The following is a 19,008-nucleotide window of genomic DNA, read 5'->3' as shown; positions in this document are numbered from 1 at the left end:
CTTTGCCTCCGAAGAAGAATCTACCAAGTTATTTTTGGTAAATTCAGACATATCAATGTAGTAAATAATTATTTAATTTAAGAAAGCTTTACCTAAATGTGACTATTACCAAACGTAACATTACTATTATTTCAAATATACCTACAGATGAATGGTTCTTAACATTTTCTACGGAGACGCAGATAAAATTCTGTTTTGCGACCCACGGTTAAGTTGTGAATTAAAATATGCACCAAATCAGTATGACATAAATTTTAAAATTTAATGTACAACTAAAACATTATTCAGTTACAGTATGAAATAGTTTTGAGAAACCACACAAATAAGACAAATTATATAAAAATAAAAAATTAAAAATATATTATTGTCAACCTTGACTTCGTACAAGTTTTGAAAGTCGTTCAAGCCGTGGACCTGTATTTGAAAGACTACATTTTAACATATGATCTGGTTGCAGTCGGTATAGAAGCTTAGATTTTTCTACGGCAAATGCCGATGAACCTGTCCAATTCAACGTTAAGTATACTTACCGCCATCACAGTACACTACCACCCACCCATTACTTTACGCTAATAGTCGTTTGTGCAGGAAATTTCAACTTATTAAGGAAAATCATGGCGACCCAGTTTTGAACAGCGACCCATGGGTTAAAACATTACAGACGCCACCGGTAATATGCTAGTGCATTTCCAGAACTCTCTATGAACACATGAACTGTTTCATGATCACCTACTAAACGTAGGTTAGGTGAAGTTCATGAATGCCTACCTTCAATTTAACAGGATTTTAGGTTATCACGGCGGTAAGTATGAAGATGGCTTTCTTTAGGATGTGTTTACCTCTGAAACGTCTATGAACTTATACTACACGGCACTACTATCCGGAAGATAGCCATTTTAATACTTTTTAGTTATTACTCTCTAAAAACTGCCGATGAAGTTGAAACTTGTAATAAAGATTTTATACGTTTGAAATCTTACAGGTGCTATATAATTACGGCTGCTGGGTAGGTCAGTCAGTCAGTCAGTCAGGCTACGTGACTGAACGACTGGGGTTCGACTCCTTATACGAGAACAGATTCCTTCTTCACCACTGCGTCCAGACCGGCTCTGAGGCCCAACCAGCCTCCTATCCAATGGGTACCGGGGTAAGGTGGCTGGGGAAGGGACTTGTCCCCTATCCAGTACGCCCTCACTCTTCAGAAAGTGTTCATGTCAAGATGCTTGATTTAGCACAGACTACTTTATCTAAGATCTGGGTTCAGTTTGTACCTATTATAATTCAAGCAACGGGAAAAAGATTCATGGATTTCCTTCTTCCGCTACATCAATCAAAACCATCAAATCCAACTCGCCACATACTGTCAGTCCTGTATAAAGCTCCCAAGAACACCCAACCACAACACATTCACCCTGAAGATGTCAATGTTAGCCGAAGACTTTGGATAATTCTAAACATTCGACACTGATCTGCGAAAGAATTAACAGTTTTACTCAAAAACACTCAAATACATAAGATTAACTCGATTTACTTCTGTAATATCGATTTCTCTAGACACTTGTGCCATAAATGTTTCTCTACGATCAACTCCATTCTCTCAAGATCTCGTGAAGAACGACAGACAAGAATCTATTTAAAGCAGCGACTTTCTAACAAGCAGGAGGGTCAGTTTGTCTGGCCTAAAAAAGTCCATGTACCACGCAGCAGTCCTTGGTACAAGGACCCATCTTTTCTCGAAACATTAATATTTTCGTTTCTTAAACAAACGTCCAACTCATGATCACAGATTTGAACCAAGCCATCTGCCTTATATGTGATTGTTTACGTGAAATTAAAAGCAAATATTAAGATAACGCTTAACATTGCAACAAGAACAATAATATGCACCCAATTCGAGTATTTGTCAACAGCAAACATCCTACGACATGCAAAATAATATTTACATTTACGATAACTGAACTCACATTGATAGAAAATAAAATTGAATGTAAGGCACTATCAGCAATGGTTAAAAAGAAGTGTGACGTGTTAAGCGCCAAAGTTGGGAGACTTTTGTCAGTAGGATCGAAGACGATGTACATGAAGCCAGACAAAAGCATATAAAATTTTAAAAGAATTGAATAAAAATGAAAGAGATAAGTTAAAATTAAATCCCATTACAGGAAACAAATGGCTCTAATATTATCACAGCCTGTGGATAGCAGAAAACAAAGAAGAAGCTACCCAAATAGTTTCTGAGGCTCACATTCGACCTTATAACTAGAGAAGAGCTTGCGGAAGTAATTCAAAAAATCAAAGGCAGGAAATCACCGGGGTCAGATGACATTAACAATGAACTATTCAAGTATGCGCCAAAAAGTTTTCTTGTTAAATTCTTATATTTCCTAAACATATGTTGTTTATATGGATATTTACCAGAAGAGCGGAGAATAGCACTTAAAGTTCTCATATATAAAAAGTTGACAATTGCAGGGGAATAAGTTTGTAAATGATACAAAATAATTCTAAAATTATCACACAACGTTTTATGATAATATCTGAGATGCTACTACTCGAAGAACAAAATGGATTCAGAATGCATAGATCTTGTATGGATTGCGGATTCTGTGTATCCCAAATAATTCAGAAACACAGAATATAACATACTAACATATATATCGATTTACATAAGGTTTGAAACAGTAAATAGAGCAAAACCTTGGGAAATTTTGCAAAACAAAGGTATACCACGATATTTAATAGGAACTGTTGAGAATATGTATATGAACACAGTGTTTACAGGCAAAACAGAATTCAGAATTAGTGGGGAATACAAAGAAATAACGCAAGGGGTTAAACAATGATGTCCTAAGACACCCAATTTGTTTTGTTTGTATTGACGAAGTTGGAAGAAAATTTCAATTGCATCTTAAAACAAACCATTTTATATATTTTAAATTTGTAGGCTATACATAAAAATGCTTTATGTTTTTATTTTGGGTTCGTAAGTTGTCGCTGTGTAAGAAGCATTTCATTCCTCGAAATGTTGATGAGCGGGGCGAACGGGGCGGCTACCCCGTTCGCCCCGCCCTGAAGAAGGCCCCTATAAATTGATGACTTCTGTTACATCTGTAAGACTAAGTCAACATCTGGAAATTAATAATATCTGCAGAGAAGAACACAAAGGATGCAAAGATCGAATACCAGTAGATGCAAGCATAGGGGAGCAAGCAACAACACATCAAAGAAATATTAGGACAAAATGGGGCCTGTCCGACAGCAAAATACTCTTGGGCGAAGCTTCGCTCTTTATATAAAGAACACGTTTTAGTTTTGTAGCAAACATCGACAGAATAAAATCTCAGCGAATCCTTTTACACAGATAAATGCAAAACAGAATACTTTACACTGATATTTACTGAATGTATTGCATAAAATAATTCTGAGGTGCCGGTAATTTTAAACCCATTCTTGGCACATAGGTCTGTCTTTCCTGATATCATAAAATCGTTCTCTGTCGTACGCTGACCAAGCGTGGCTATGACACGAAGTTCAGCAACCAGTATTGCCAACTTCAGAACAGTAGCTGAATTCTGAACTGGACAACGACAATTCTTTTGTTCGATCTGTGTTTGATTTTAACGTTTCAATCCGTGTCTTATCAGAAACTAAGAAATACAAAAAATATGCTTCTCCTCAGTCACTGAAAGCACGAAGTTTTATACTTTTAAAGAAACTTTACAGTACTCTTCTGCTAAAAAACCGCGGGGCGCCTACAAGAATCGAACAAACTCTGATGATTTATAATGTGCTTGAATGTAGGCAAACTACTGTGAAAAATGTCCTTCTGTTGTAAATATGCGTGGAGCATAAAACTCAAGTCTGCATATTCACACCCGATGTTCAAACAAAGGAAACCTGCCAAGTTATTTTTTAATGCAAGAAAACTTGAGTCTTCATTATTGATTTAAACCTCGGATCTTCCGTCCCAATCGTAAATTTGTGAATTTCCACGTCTCGGCGCGGTTCACCAGGCTGCAGCCTGTGTCCCTGCTCCATGCTTGGGATGCTGTGCAATGTCTCCACCCCTAGCCACTGCCTGGCAACCTCAGCAGATCAATACCGCCATCATCACCCCCCTTTCTACCCTCACAACTCTCACCCTTACCAATATCTATCCCCTTCTATTTATCTGATTTCCTCTTTTTCATTCCTATTCGTTTTACATTCTAAACCAGAATCATTCTTTCTCTCTATCCAACATTTTATTTTTTCAAATCTCTGTACTTCTGGGCCCAGACGTGTCCGGTGATGTATTTTCTGTCTCGTTCGCCCAGCTCTGGATGTTGTACGCGGTACTCTGTCCTTCTTTGATTGGATGTGAAATCCCAGGCTGTCTCCCCGCTAGCTGAGCTTATCCTCGAAGCCTGCACACTCCTAGCAGGAAACTGCTCGTAGTACTTGAACGCAATACGACCCCTCAGGTCCCGCGACCCGTGGCATGCAAGACACATAAATGCAAGGTGAACTTTTGTCATGTAGTGACGGGATAAATCGCTTCCACGTTCCTGTTACAGCTGTTATAGGTAGCCTTTATAAAACAGCACAGAATAGGGATCTTAAATTTAAACAATGAGCAGTAATGCACGTACGAAAAGTAAAAAAAAAAATATTAGAAAACATTTATAATTATCAGAGACAACGGAAAGTGGATGGAGGCCGGTACAGGCATCGAGTTAAGCCGATCTAACATACAAAGACAAGAAGGAGATAAAACTGTACGAATATTCGGAGAAAGGAAAGACGATTTCGGTTTTACAAATCATGAAATAAAAATGATATTAATCACATAAATTACTTTAATTATTTATACCAGAAGGTGTAAAATTCGTATCATATTTTAGGTCTTCAAATTCATGTAACTTAATCCGATTATATTACTTTATTGTGTTTCTTAAAAGGTATCTCATTTCGACCTCACTCTGGTATTTATTTTATCTGTCTATCTCTAAATTATTTTACGTAATATTTTCGTTGCATGGCTAGCTTAGATTAGTTTCTCTTGGTACATTTACAACACATAAAAGAGTACAATTTCCTGTAAAATAATGAAAGCAGACTAAAAATTAATGCCGTCCCAATTTTCGAACTTACATTAACTGTGGCGCAATAAATGCCTTGAATTCGATAAGTTAAGTAAATATACAACAAAAATATCGGAAAATTAATATGTATCAAACAATGATTGGGATTCTTATTACAGCGGGAGGAATAGATGTATCAGATACCAATTGAGGTTAAAGAGATTAATATTGGTTACTGAAGAGATCGGCTGATATAAGGAAAAACATAGAGCATAGCACAGACGTTGCAAATAAAACGTTAATGTTGATACGTTCACATTCAGCAAATGACAGAAGAAATTTTACAAATCTAATAATAATGTTTGTACCTGTGGGGAAAATAATAAAAGTAAGACCAAGAAAAATTTGGCATGAAGGACAGAGAGAGGAACAGGAAACAGCCATTTACAAATTGGGCAATGGACGAACAGTAATGAGTGGCATTTCGGTGCCTGAAGTTTGCATCAGTTGTGAATCGGATGCTATACACTATGAACTGTACTAAAAGCTGTAAATTATGTGTTTGTGTCGAGGCGTATGGCTCAAGGTAAGGTTTTCGGCTATTCTGCCCCCTATCAACCTCCTAAAAGTACGTATACATATTTTATAATAGCGCCCAGTTTGCACCTGATTATAGTATAACAGTGAATATGATGATATGATGCCAACTCCTTAGGGGATATAAGACAACCTGGAATCCAAACTATGGTATAAATCTTAGTTTCTCTCACAAACACAAAATTTTGACTTTCTTGTATAGGTACGAGATAGCGTCAGGAGAAATACGAAGTACAACCGAATTGCCTCGAACCAGAGACCATAATCCCTAGACTAATAGATTTAAAAATGTGTCTGAACTTTAATATTTCTTTGACATCTTTCACGCCTTGGAAAGGAACCCATCTGTTTTCGTGCTAAAGCCTCAATGTACTCTGAATTCTATTAGCATCACTTTTAACATACCATTTTTATATCGTAGAAATCAAGGCAGATTTTGCAAAACCCTATATACGATACACAGATACTGTTTCTGTAGTAACAATGCTTCATCCGTGATAATTATTTCTCAGAAATTTTAGTTGTGATGTTATTTCTTATACTCAAATATTGTCATAACATTGTCTTGTGATACAGAATCCTACAGAAAAACTGACGTTTTTATATTGAGTAGTTTACAGCAATGCGAGGAGCGTACAGGTTTTCAAGGCCATAAGCACATAGGTCTACAGCAGTGGTATTCAACATTTTTTATTCGCGTACCCCCAGATATAATTTTTCTTCATCTTTGTACCCCCAAAGTTGTTGGTGTATAATTTAAGTTATACATAGTATAAAATCTACATCTAAAATAAATTAAATAAATTACATTACTGATTATTCAGTGTTTATCATAAAATAATATATATATTTTAAATTTCATGTACCCCCTAAGATGTCTTTGCGTACCCCAGGTTGAATACCACTGTGCTACAGCATGCAGGAAGTTCCGTTGGGAACGCTCATTGCGAGAGCATCGTTCTAGCAAGATGGCGCCATATAACATACTGCAGAAATGAGTAAATAGTAAGTAGCGCGAAATGTTTCCGGGTCCTCTAATCTTACTGGCCGCCAAGATCGCCTAATTTTTCATATCCCGGATATTTTTATGGGGTTATTTTGAGAATCAAGCATTCTAGAGACACCCCGCCACGTTGGATGAACTCAAGGCAACTATCAGAGAATTTTTACGTGTAACAACGCGTTACGGATGATCTTAGTAAGCGCATGTTTTAAGCACTTCCCCGGTGAGACTGAGGAAAAATCTTCAGGCAAGATAGTCGGTTTTTGGCCGAGGGTCACACGGCCAGATTAACCGCTACTTGAATGAGTTTCGTTATGGTTTATCCTCCAGCAAACTGCTGTAAGATTAAGTAACCTAAAATAGGTCATTAACTTCCTTCTAAATGTCTACCAATCCTGCAGATCTATACATTTGAGAAAGTGTCGTTAAATAGATCAAGAAATAACGTACAGGTGCACTGGGTTGTGTCACTGAATAGGCAAGAAAGAGTTATGCCACTTTTGTGCTGATCTGGGTTCCTTAGCTGTGTTGAAGTACGTTCAGAATCGACACATGCAGAAGAAGAAGAATAGTTCCCACCGCTCAGAAGTAACTCCTGAGGAGACTCATACGTGCCATGAAAAACATCGAAAGCAAACGACGACAAAACCTTGTCGGTAATATAGAGACACTGTCTCGTAGTTTGGAGACACAGCAAACAGAAACAAATGATGAAATTTAAAGACACTTAAACACTTTCTATTTCACACAAGTTTCCGTTCGACGCTGGCAGCTGTCCCTACCCTCTCAATATTGCATAATAAATACCCCACGAGGACTAATTATGTCTTTATTATCCAAGTCACAATTAAAACAGTCATGCTATTTATGAACAGTTAACCAGGTCAGTTAGTCAAGAAAATATAACCCGTTTATGGAACCCAAAGGCTCATTACAGTCTTCACAAAAACCCATAAATGATTACTGTGCTGAGTTCGATAAATCCAGTTCACACTCTCTCAAAATATATCCTTATGATACGTTTTAATATTATCCTAGAGCCAACGCCTAGACCGTCCTACTTTTTTCTCACTTAAAGATTTTCAATCTCAATTTTATATTCATTTTTAGTCTCCTCAAGCCTAGCTCATTTAATTCTCCTAGATACGATCATCATAAACATAATGGGTGAAGAGGAAAATTTATGAACGTCTTAATTACGTACTTTTTCTGTGGTATTTTTCACTACATCCCTCTTAGGTCCAAATATTCTCCTAAGTAATCTGTTCTCAGACACGATCGATCTGTGTTCTTCCCTTGATGTAAGAGACCGATTTTCACACCATGTAAAACAACAGGTTCCTGTAAATACAGCAAGAAACAGAATTTTAAGCGTGAAGTGTAATATATACCCAAATAATTCTCCCTTGTATTTGTCCTGTACACAAACGGTGTTAATGGTTTTGTGTTTGCTAGGGACACACGTATATTAGTTTAATTCCAAATTATGAGGCCCCAAGAAATTTTACAATTCAAGCAAATTTTCTTTCGGTACATGTTCCGTTTTAAACAGCTTTTACTGCAGATGCATGCTGTCTCGACATACGATTTAGCGATTTTACTCAGTGTCTTCAAATTAATAGATTAGTGGCTGGCTCCTGTGAACAAGGTAATAAACTTTACAACTTCATAAAAGGCAGTAAATTTCTTGACGAACTAAGCGACCATTAAGTTGTCATCTGTTTATTTAAAAAAAAAAATTTCTCAAGAGACGAATATGAGAAACGAAACATCCGAGATATTTTAGTGACACGCGGAAACAAACAGAAATTTTGAAATAAAGAGAGACTGCACAGGTTAACAGAATTAATATGTATGTTTTTAAAACTTCAATTAATATAAGAGTTTTGGAATTTAACAAGAAGTAATTTGTGCACGACAGTCTTTTAAGACAGGTAAAAAGAGACAAGTTTTAATGTGTGGTACAGAAAATAAAACTACTGAATAAGAGGATGAAGCTGTAAGAATTTCTGCCACGTAAAACCAAAGACTTATGACACAGACCATAAGAGATGAAGTTTTAATCACGAATAAGAGTATCTAATATATCGGAAATCAAGATAAATGAAACATAAGGAATGTACTTAATGGGAAAATAACACAACATAAGCAAGATTGAGACAGCTCTTAATTAATGAGAAATAAGAAATAATTTCTTTACTATAGAAGAATAGTAAAGAATAGCTCAGTTGGTATAGTGACTAGCTACGGGCTGGACAACCGGGGTTCGATCCCCGACGGGGGCAGAGGATTTTTCCTCTAGCCTCTGCGTCCAGACCGGCTTTGGGGCCCACCCAGCATCCTCTACAATGGGTACCGGAGTCCTTTCCCGGGAGTAAAGCCGGCCGGGGCGTGATGCCGACCACTCACCCCCATCTAGTGCCGAGGTCAAGAAAGAGAGGAGCTATACCTCCACTCACCCCAAGCGCCTGTGTGGCACGTAGCGGGACAAATTTTACTATAGGAGAATATTTGGCGCTAAGAGAAAGTGACAGAGTAATAGAGAAAATTACAGACTCAGGAATTTCATAACTTGTATTCCTCATCTTCCTAAGATGATCAAATAAACGAGAATGAGATTGGCGGGATATGTAGAAAGCCTGCGCACAAAATTTTGGTAGAAACCGCCTTAAGAAAGGGGTCATTTTAAAGATCAATTCATAGATTTAAGGATAATATTAAAATGCATTTTGAACTAGAATAATCTACCTCAGGATAGGGTAAAGTGGGTGTTTATTGATACAGTCGTTAAGAGAACAATTTTATCTAAAGAAATAAACGAAGTTTACTTTAGAAGGAAAATTAGATTAATTACTTCTATGATATTGTCAGTGACAGTACTTACGACAGGCTTTTAGTAAAGCAGGCATTTTTTTATATGCAAACAGAATTTTGATGTTACTCGTACAAATCCATTTACACGTTGAAATCAGATGCTATTCAAACTAATCTTTGCACATGTTGAATCCCGAACCGAAGCGCAAGAGAACGTAAAACAAAAATGATTTACATTGAAATTGATTTTCATGTAAATCTGCAGTTACGAAGTGGCTACGCCCTTGTGAATACCAAACGAATGGACAGTATCATAGCAAACATGCCATAATTTTTATATTATGTGTATATATCCTAACTTGTTCTTTCTTTTATCGTATCCTCCTTCCTCTCTTTCTGTGTTTACTTGCCTTTCGAAAGGAGGCAAAGGAAATTTCCACTGCTTACTATTGCTGCTTTATCGATGCGTACAAATTAAATGTAAATATTCCAAATGATGGCAACTTTGCTCAGACTAATCTCACAGCCTTATTAAATCTAGTACAGTCATATAAACGCAAATTTGCACCTATCCTATTTCGGTGGATCACGTACATACAGACGCAGAGCAGTCTTTCGCAATAGCATTTTGTTTCGTTAACGTATAACGAAATTCGCAGAGCATAATCCTCCTTGAGAAGCTAACAGTTGCCCAGCTGATCAAACTTCCCGTCATTTACGAAATCCCAAAGGTTCGTCACCATATCCACAAGAGCTCACTAATGATTCCTATCCTTAGCCAGATCAATCCAATCGAGACCCTCACACTCTATTTTCTTAAGAACATATAATCATCCCTTCGATGCCTAGGTGTTCCAAGTGGTTCTTTTATTCACTTTTCCTCGATCAAACTTTACACGCATTTCTCATCTCTCCCATGCGTGCTACATGTCCCTTACACATCACCCTACACCATTTAACCACCACATAATAAATTCCGGAAACTACAGATTATGAAATTCTTCTTTATGCAGTATTTTCCATCCATTATTTTCATTTTTTACTTTCTTATGGTTTAAAATGTTCACTCCGCACCCTTTTCACAAACCTACTCAATCTGTGTTCTTCCCAATGAGACTCCAAGCTGAACACTAATTTTCTTTGCTGATAGTGTGATATTACAAATTTACACGCACGAGTAAAAGTTGTGGTAGAACAAAGTTCAACAGCAGCATAACGAGAAAAATATAAAACAACTAAGTAACACTGTGATAATAGAATCCAGAGGTTCAACATCTCCTAATCTAAAGCTCATAATTTGTCACAATCATAAGCCAATTTCACTCGCCTGCCATTATGATAATCTATTTTTTAGACTGTTGTTGTGTATATATTTTTTTCATATCTCTAGCCGAACTACACGTCTAGTCATCAAAACCTCTTAAAGTTTCCTAAACTAACAGTAACAGCTGACTTCTTTGCATCAAGTTCTTCTTAGATTGAGAGCAAAATACGAGTCGTGGTCTATTTAATTCCTACCTACATAAGTTATGTATCGTCAAATGGTATAACGCTAGTGAATAATGACGCAGAAGGAATGTGGAAGGAAATGGCTTTGGTATATTTTACTATATACCAAAATTTGTCTGAAGTAACTGAGGATAACCACTAAAGAAATTTTGCAAGAATAGCTGTCTTTATGAGATATGAACCCAGTACCTGCCAAATAGGAAGCCGATAACCCCCTCTCATCACTTAGAGGGGTAAATGGAAGGAGGTGATTTAGGTTACACTCCTGTCGTCTTTACCTCAGCGTCCGCTGGGTTGGAGGCTGTGCGGGACAAAACTCGTTATGTATTTAGTGGAATGGGGAAGAACCAGAGCCCCTGCGAGTGCTGCATCCCGGCCATCCGGCCCCCAGCAGTTGCCATACCAACCGAGCTACACCTGCTCATCACTTGCACGAGGACTTAAGGGGCAAATATTCTGAAAAAAATTCTTTTTTCATAACACCGGAGCAGAAAATATGGGTCAGTATTTCGTGAGTCATCGACATGGGGGAAATTACAGCAATATTTCTACCCCGGACACGCATTATTCTTAAGGTAGAAGGCTCGACAACTGGAACCAGTTATCATGAATAAAGATTTTAAAAATATTTTTCGCGTTTTCACTAAAGATTAACATCATCTCGACAGATGTAGTGGCAAAACAGCATTAAGTTGATGTAGGTCTGTGGGTTAGCTAACGAATTAGCAAATAGCAAATTTACAGAACATTTCCCGCACCATGGGAAACTGTCTTGAATTAACTTCAATATTTATACATTTTTGTTTTCAGACGGGCGCTGTTTGACTAAGTATTATAAAGTTTCTGCTCTTCCAAAACACTTTCTTATCTTGCACGTATATAATTTATGGTTTAGTATAATATCTGTAAAATAATTGAGGAACTTCATAATTCATATTATTCATCGAATATTTTTACGTTGACCAAATTTAAGACGCTAAGGTGGGTCGAGAAAGTAGCACGAATAGTAGAGTTAAGAAATGAGCACAACGTTCTGTTTGGAAGGAAGAAAACCACTTGAAAGACATAAACGTAGAAGGGCGGACAATATTAAGCTGGTTCTTAATAAAGCAGAATGGAAGGGTGTGACCTGGATCTATCTGGCTGGGATCAGGACAGGGGCCAGTGGCGGGCTCTTTTGAACGTTAATGAACAGTCAGTGTTCCATAAAAGATGGGCAATTTCTTGAATAGACAAGCGATTTTTAGCTTCCCAAGATGCACTCTGTCTACGGAAGTCACTTACTTAGAAATTCAATATTTTACAAATCAACCACACGACTGTTTGAAGAAATATATTATATTTGCGAAGTCCTTGTTGAGAAGCTAATAGTCGTTTAGTGAGTCATAAAATTCCCCACCTTTAACATAACCAAAACGAGCTTGCCCACTGTTCTCTACCCTGTGCTCAAGAATCCCGTTTAAATGACATCTCGAAATGACATAAAATACTTAGTACCTAAGTAAAACTACCGCCAAAAAAGAAAAGAAATTCTAGTTGTAATTGGGGTAGTCTGTGGAGAACCGCCATGCACTTAAGTACATGAGACGATTCAGATTAACCTGGGCTCGCCCAAACGAGGCCTCTTGCCTGCGTCCATGTATAATAAGATGGTTTGCTACAGCTCAGAGCAGCATCCCGGCTACAGTTGGCATAGCAACGGCCCGGACCTGATTCGGCGTGACGTCAGCCAAAACCCACCCTATTGATTTTAGTTTCTATGTTATGTGTGTGTATATTATATGTATGCGTATGTGAGACAGGGTGAGTAACAGACAGACAGACAGACAGACAAGACAGAGAGAGTAAACGGGAGATGTGCGTGCTACATAATTGGGGGAGGGGGTTTATTACGTGAATGTTAATGATGTACTGTGCATTGATACGCAGAACCAATGTAAATTAGAGACAGGCAGAGTTGCAAAGGGAAACTAGCGATGTTCCACGAGTGTACTTTCTTTAGATAAAACTCTAGTTTTTTTAAAAAATATCATTTAAATAAATTAAATTTTATAAGTTATTTTACACAAAACTAACAAAATGAACGAAAAATAAGGATACAGTTTGTGCCAGCCTGCATGTTTATCTCTGATATTTCTTGACGTATTTCGATTAAATTTTAAAAAAAGGCTGTTCAAATTAAACTTTGTCAGAAGATTATTTTTTAAATGTCTTTGACAAAGCACTCGTCAGATAGTCGTTTGTTCGTTTGTTATAATGGCGTATTACACGAAGGCGTGGCTGGAATTAGGCACAAGAGGCAATGCAGCGATCAGACCTTTTATACTTCATGAATCTTAAGAGAAATATATTCTACATGGGAGGAGTTTCAGCACCCCTACGTTTCCCTGCATCAAGCATGAAGAGCTATTCTCTGGCTGATCCTTACCCATTGACCTGTCTGGCGTACGCGACTCACGAAGATGTTCTGCAAGCTTAGTTCTCCGGGTTACTGGGGTAGACGATTCTCCTAGACACGACAGAGTGCCATTCCTTCGGGAAGTGTTTCAGTTTTATAGCCCCGGTAACTACCTGGCACAATTTTACAATTGTAAACATACATGATCTTTAGTATTGAGGGCTGTCCATCAACGATAGTGTCTGAAGACATAAATAAATGGGACTAACTACATGGAAAATTTAGCATATTTCATAACGAAGAACTTTGCCTAGGATAGTGAAATCCAGTTACTATGGACTAGAAACACAGCTTGTTTAAAAACATACGAAATATATGCAGAAAATTTATAGGAAAACATTTCGATAAGCGACGATTTGAAAATACAGGGAAGGAAATCAGATGATAACATTGAGATAGATGTTGGAAGACAGGTTGTGAGGATGGGAGGTTGATAAAATTGGCTCTGGATCATGTCAAATGGCGGTATTTGCTATTACCGGCGTTGAATGTTCGAGTTATGGCAACAACTATTTATTGATTATCGATACTTCTAACTGAATGTCACGACGAATTTACTTTAAGAAGAGACTAAAGTTTTATGTTCAAAGTGGACTAAGGATTGATATTTAATATAACAAAGAATGAGTCAGATTCCATGACAAATTAACTTCTGTAACAACCGTCGGCTCCAGTGCAATCAAATAAATCCGTCTGAGCCTAACTTAACATACCATGAAATGTAGCTAATTTTGTTTTATAAGGACAGACAATCAAAGGGGTATGTAGGAGAGATGAGACATGTACACAGAACTTCAGTAGAAAGATTTGAAAGGAAAGGGACTGATTGAGAAATCTAGATACAGATGGAAGAATACTGTTTAAATAAATCTGAGTGAAATATCAAGGGTTCGAAAGAGATAAATCTGGCTCAGGATAAAGACCCGTCCCGAGCACTTGTAAACACGATAATGAATCATCGGGTTGCACAAAAAAAGTTTAATTTATTTACCAGCAAAGAAAACTATTAACTTCCTAACAGGGACTCTACTCCATTAAATAATCAAATAGTGCTATGTAAATAAAAAGAAAACTCTAATGTCACAAACTTTTAATAAGGGTAAATTATATGTCAATGTAGACTATTTCCCACACATGCTATTTATTTGTCTTTGTTCCGCTCAAGTACAAAGAAAAAATGGCACGTGTCAAGGCTTGCTGCCAATGAAGACTCTAAGAAGTAGGTAAAAGTTTCCAATTGAAGCGTAAAAAGATCAGACCACATAGTTAGTAGGTACTGAGGATCGTTTTCATACTTAATAAACAAAATAAATTGTAACACTGCAGTAATTTATTCTAAAATTATCTGTTATTTTAATATAAACGACGTCATTAAATTTCATTCTAAAAAAAGCAATACATATTTAAGACGTACTTGAAAACGACAGGAATATAAAAATTATTTTCTCGACAAAATCAGGGGAGATCGTGAAAATTGGTGCCACTTATAGAAAAGTCGAAATAAAATCAAACTACAAGCCACGTTTTAATCATGGATGTATTAGATGACAACTGAATATTCATAGTAATTATAAATACGCTGTTATTTTAATAAAAACTATAGGATATGACACACAGGAGGAATTTCAAAGGGATGCATTGACCGCCATTACCCTTCAGCATGGGAAAGCGAGAACCACATACTGCGTCCATTAAAATCAAATTAAATCCAATAAATCAGGAGTTTCAATGACAATTTTGAGCATTAATCACATATTCTGTATTTAGGAATAAGAATTTTTATCACTTAAAATAATAATCGTATATAATTAAGAACGAGATTTAATAATTCATCAGACAATAATCGTATATTTGAAAGTCTTTACATTTCCTTTCAAAAGTACTCGGTTCCTTCTAATGTTAGAAGCAGACGCTAACCTGTGTTTCTGTATTTTTTGAAGTGTACTGTACGGCATTTCACTCTCCTTTGCTACTTTTCTGTGAATAGACTTCTCACCCTCCCTAAAAGACTTGACTGTTGTTTCTCAATTTTGTTGTCCATGTTGTTTTAATATATTTTAACAAATTTATTTGTTTGCCACTGATGATGACCTCTTGAGATCGAAACGCGTTTGGCACTAAGTATCTTTTCAAATTCTAAACAGTTTTGTTTGTATATATGATTTTATATATCAATACACTGCACGGTATGCAAGGTTTTAAGATCATGTTGTTTAAAGTAGTTAGCTTTCTGTTTCAAGACATCTACAAATTTAAAGATTACAGTTACAGCCTCAGTTTAATCGAATAATAATAAAATAGGGCAAGAGTTTGCAGTTGATATATAAACCAACATATGACAATGAGAACCAATCCTGGCAATAGCAGCATTACTCTGAAAGCGATGATTAATCTCAAATAACAAATTAACCTAATCACTATATATATAACTTCTTGATTTATTACAGAACATTAAAATTCAACGCCTTTTGAAGTTTTTAAACATTTGTAAAATAAAATAATATATAAAATATGCTTATGTTGCCTGTAGTGAAGCATAACTTCAATAAAACGAAAAACATAAAAGACATCAATGGCGGTTGAACGACTACATCAAACTGAAAGTCACTTTTAGTTGGCAAGGTTGTTTATACCTCAAAGCTACAGAGGACAGTGCCTTTCAAAACATTTTAAACTAATCGGTTTCTGTGTTTAATTTAGTAGTGGTTCTCATGGCCGGTTGGCCGCCCTTCCCTAAAAATCACGAACACCTTGCGCCTTTAATTTAAGAATATATTATATTTACATATCCTGTCAAAATTCATAAAGACACTAGGTGTGAAATAGTATCTTAGACCAATGCAAGAACGCAAATTAACGGTGTTTACAAACAAGATACTGACAATAATATTAAAATCTAAAACAAAGTTAAAAGTTTAGAGAAAATTAAACGATAAAGATCTAAATTATATTAATGATGTAACTAAATTGAGGGGAACGAGAGATAGGGGGATAATATTAAAAATATCAAATAAGATGTGAGCTAAGAGGACGGGCTGAAATAAGTAACGGTCTGCGGTTAAAACGGTAATCGGCATACCGCTACCTTGAAAGCAAGCAATATTTTGTAGGCTAATAACTGTTAACTTTACGAAGAACACCATATATTATAAAATTAGTTACACAACAACGTATTTTTAAGATATTCAGGGCTACATACCAAGTCTGAGGCAATTTTAATAAGTCAAAGAGATTTATTAGAATTATCTCACGCCTCAGTAATTGTCAGTTGCTATTCACAAACTTATACAACAAGTTCAAAGCACGAATGAGGCCACATATTCAAATGAACCGATATACTCTACAAAAACTGGTACAGACGTTAGGTTTGTACCAACAAGAATAAAATTATTATTCATCGCCCTGATGACGGAGGCAGTATGACCTCTGAAACGTTGTTTAACATCGACCAGACTACATAGCGCAACAACCCAGAAGACGGAAGTCTTCAAAATTATTAACGTTTTCTTTTAATGAAACCAATTCAAACGTTGGGGAAATAATACATTAAGTTTAGAAGATAGCTGCATTTTGGGTTATTGCGCTGTGTAGCCTGGTAGTTTACCGAAGTTTGAGATGTCCTTGCTGTCTTCATCACCAGGGTGTCCTAATGATGGCTTCAGCAAAGACCTCTGAAACGTAGATAAACTTCTATCAGACTACAAACAATGGAAAACTATAGAGCGTCTGTGTTCACAGACCTTGCAGACGGACAAATACAGCGCTGGTTAAGACAAATATGACTCGAAGAAAGTGATAAAAAGTCCCTCTGATAACTACCGACATTTTAGCTCCGCACAGCTAACAGCTTATCTGTCGGTAAAGAATCGCCATTATAAAAAGGAGAAGAAATTAAAAACATCCACTGAATTTTAAAATTTTGCTCCAATAAGTTTTAACATTCTGACTCGGTAAAATGAGATGTAACAATCCAGCAAAATCAAATCATAAAATTAATTCATAAAAGACATATATGGACCAATCAGTGTCAAGCCACAGATGGTAGCATAAATAAGACATTGTACAGCCATCACACATGTGATGTGATATATAAATACGTACAATTCATACACACGCATATGGGTTAATAATGTGTCGAATAAGTAAGGCTGATTGATTAATGTGTTTCTAATTACCTTGTGTATCTAGACCAAATATAGACTTCATAAAACTAACCTCGGCTAATGTAAAATGTTATGGTCTTATTGTGTAAAGCTGTCTATTAAAATGGTGGAAGAACATAAATTGTAATCAGTCGAAGATAAAATGCGACGGGAAGATGACGATGAATGGCAAGGCACGAAAAAGTAGGGAAATTTCTGTGGTCAGTGTCACGATATTTATCCCACCATTCGCCTGTAGTGGCTAAGAAAAGCCGAGAAAAAAATATAGTTATGACAGACGGGATTCAAACCACGTAACTTCCGAATGAAAACTTAAAGACTGGAAGCCGCGTCAGAAAATAAAATATTACTAACTTTCTCCTGCCATTACTCACACGATAATGCACACGTTCGCATACCAACATCAGAATAGATGGTTCCACAAAATAAAATTTAAACATTAAAACATTCGAAGATGGATGTCTTCTGGATAGCAGCGCCGTAAGAACCTCAAATCGTAATTAAAACACTCGTTTCGTGAACAGCACATATTAATGCACAGCTGGTTCGAGGTGGGTAAATCTTACATGTCATAACGTGACCTACAAAGTATTTAGTAATAACACTGAAGGTTTGATCATGTCTTTAAAGCCGCAATAGGGCACTTATTAGTGTCTGAGATAACTTGTTTATTTGTAGGATTTGAGGTTTTCATGGCCGTGAGACAGAAGACAGCCATATTATATTTGTTTCTTTGTTATGCGTCAGACAAAACACCTTGATCTCGACGTTGAGCGCAGACGACGGTGATTGCTAGTTCTTTAGCCACACTTACGTATGGAGATACTCACGTTAAATGGTAGTCATGGATTATACTAAGAATGGGTAAAAGCATTTACAGTATAGTAAAAAACTAGTCTGATCTGCTGCATACTACTATCTGTATAATAATAAACGGCACCACACTATGTGAAATTTTGTCAACTACAAATATTACAGTTAACTGCGATTAATTAATAATATAGTTCCTGTTACAAATAAACCTCTTGTTCTACCCGTCTTAACGCCTGACTCCTGGATCGTATTTAGTGAATCAGGGTCTGATTATTGGCTTGAAGACCAACCAATGTGCTAAGGTATGTTGTGATTTATCTCATTTAATTCAGGTAATGCTAGGATATTACCTTAAAACAGGCTACAACTACTCCATTCAATCCCTTTTAAACTTGTCAATCATACTGGTTCGTTGTCCCATTTGACGCTACATGACACGCGAAGTTGGAAAAATCATCGTCAAATGAATTAAGAATCAACACATAGAGCAATGTTGAATTATTTAAACATCAAGATTATAGTCCTTTATTCCTGATATAACAAAACTATTCCATGAAAAAGTCCTTCTTGATAAGCTAATAGTCGCTC

At 36.5% G+C, this 19,008-nt stretch overlaps 1 protein-coding gene across 3 annotated transcripts in view; it reads right to left on the bottom strand.

Annotated features, from left to right (window-relative positions):
- The window catches only part of Oli (basic helix-loop-helix family member olig), a 99,921-nt gene that overhangs the window by 17,632 nt on the left and 63,281 nt on the right, over window positions 1-19,008 (bottom strand). Inside the window, exon 2 of one of the 3 annotated variants that reach the window (XM_022084331.2) lies at window positions 17,049-17,115. The exons of 1 other annotated variant lie outside the window; for it this stretch is intronic. The gene's annotated coding sequence lies outside the window, so the exon portion shown is untranslated. Of the gene's footprint in view, window positions 1-7,867; window positions 8,005-17,048; window positions 17,116-19,008 lie in introns of all 3 variants that reach the window. One more of the 3 variants, XM_022084329.2, reaches the window with a different exon arrangement.

The sequence above is a fragment of the Zootermopsis nevadensis genome, unplaced genomic scaffold (genome assembly GCF_977971745.1).
Source record: "Zootermopsis nevadensis isolate Lab colony 2312 unplaced genomic scaffold, Znev_1.0 Znev_ptg000021l, whole genome shotgun sequence".
Classification (NCBI taxonomy): Eukaryota; Metazoa; Arthropoda; class Insecta; order Blattodea; family Termopsidae; genus Zootermopsis; species Zootermopsis nevadensis.
This window is presented reverse-complemented; position numbering and strand designations above follow the sequence as displayed.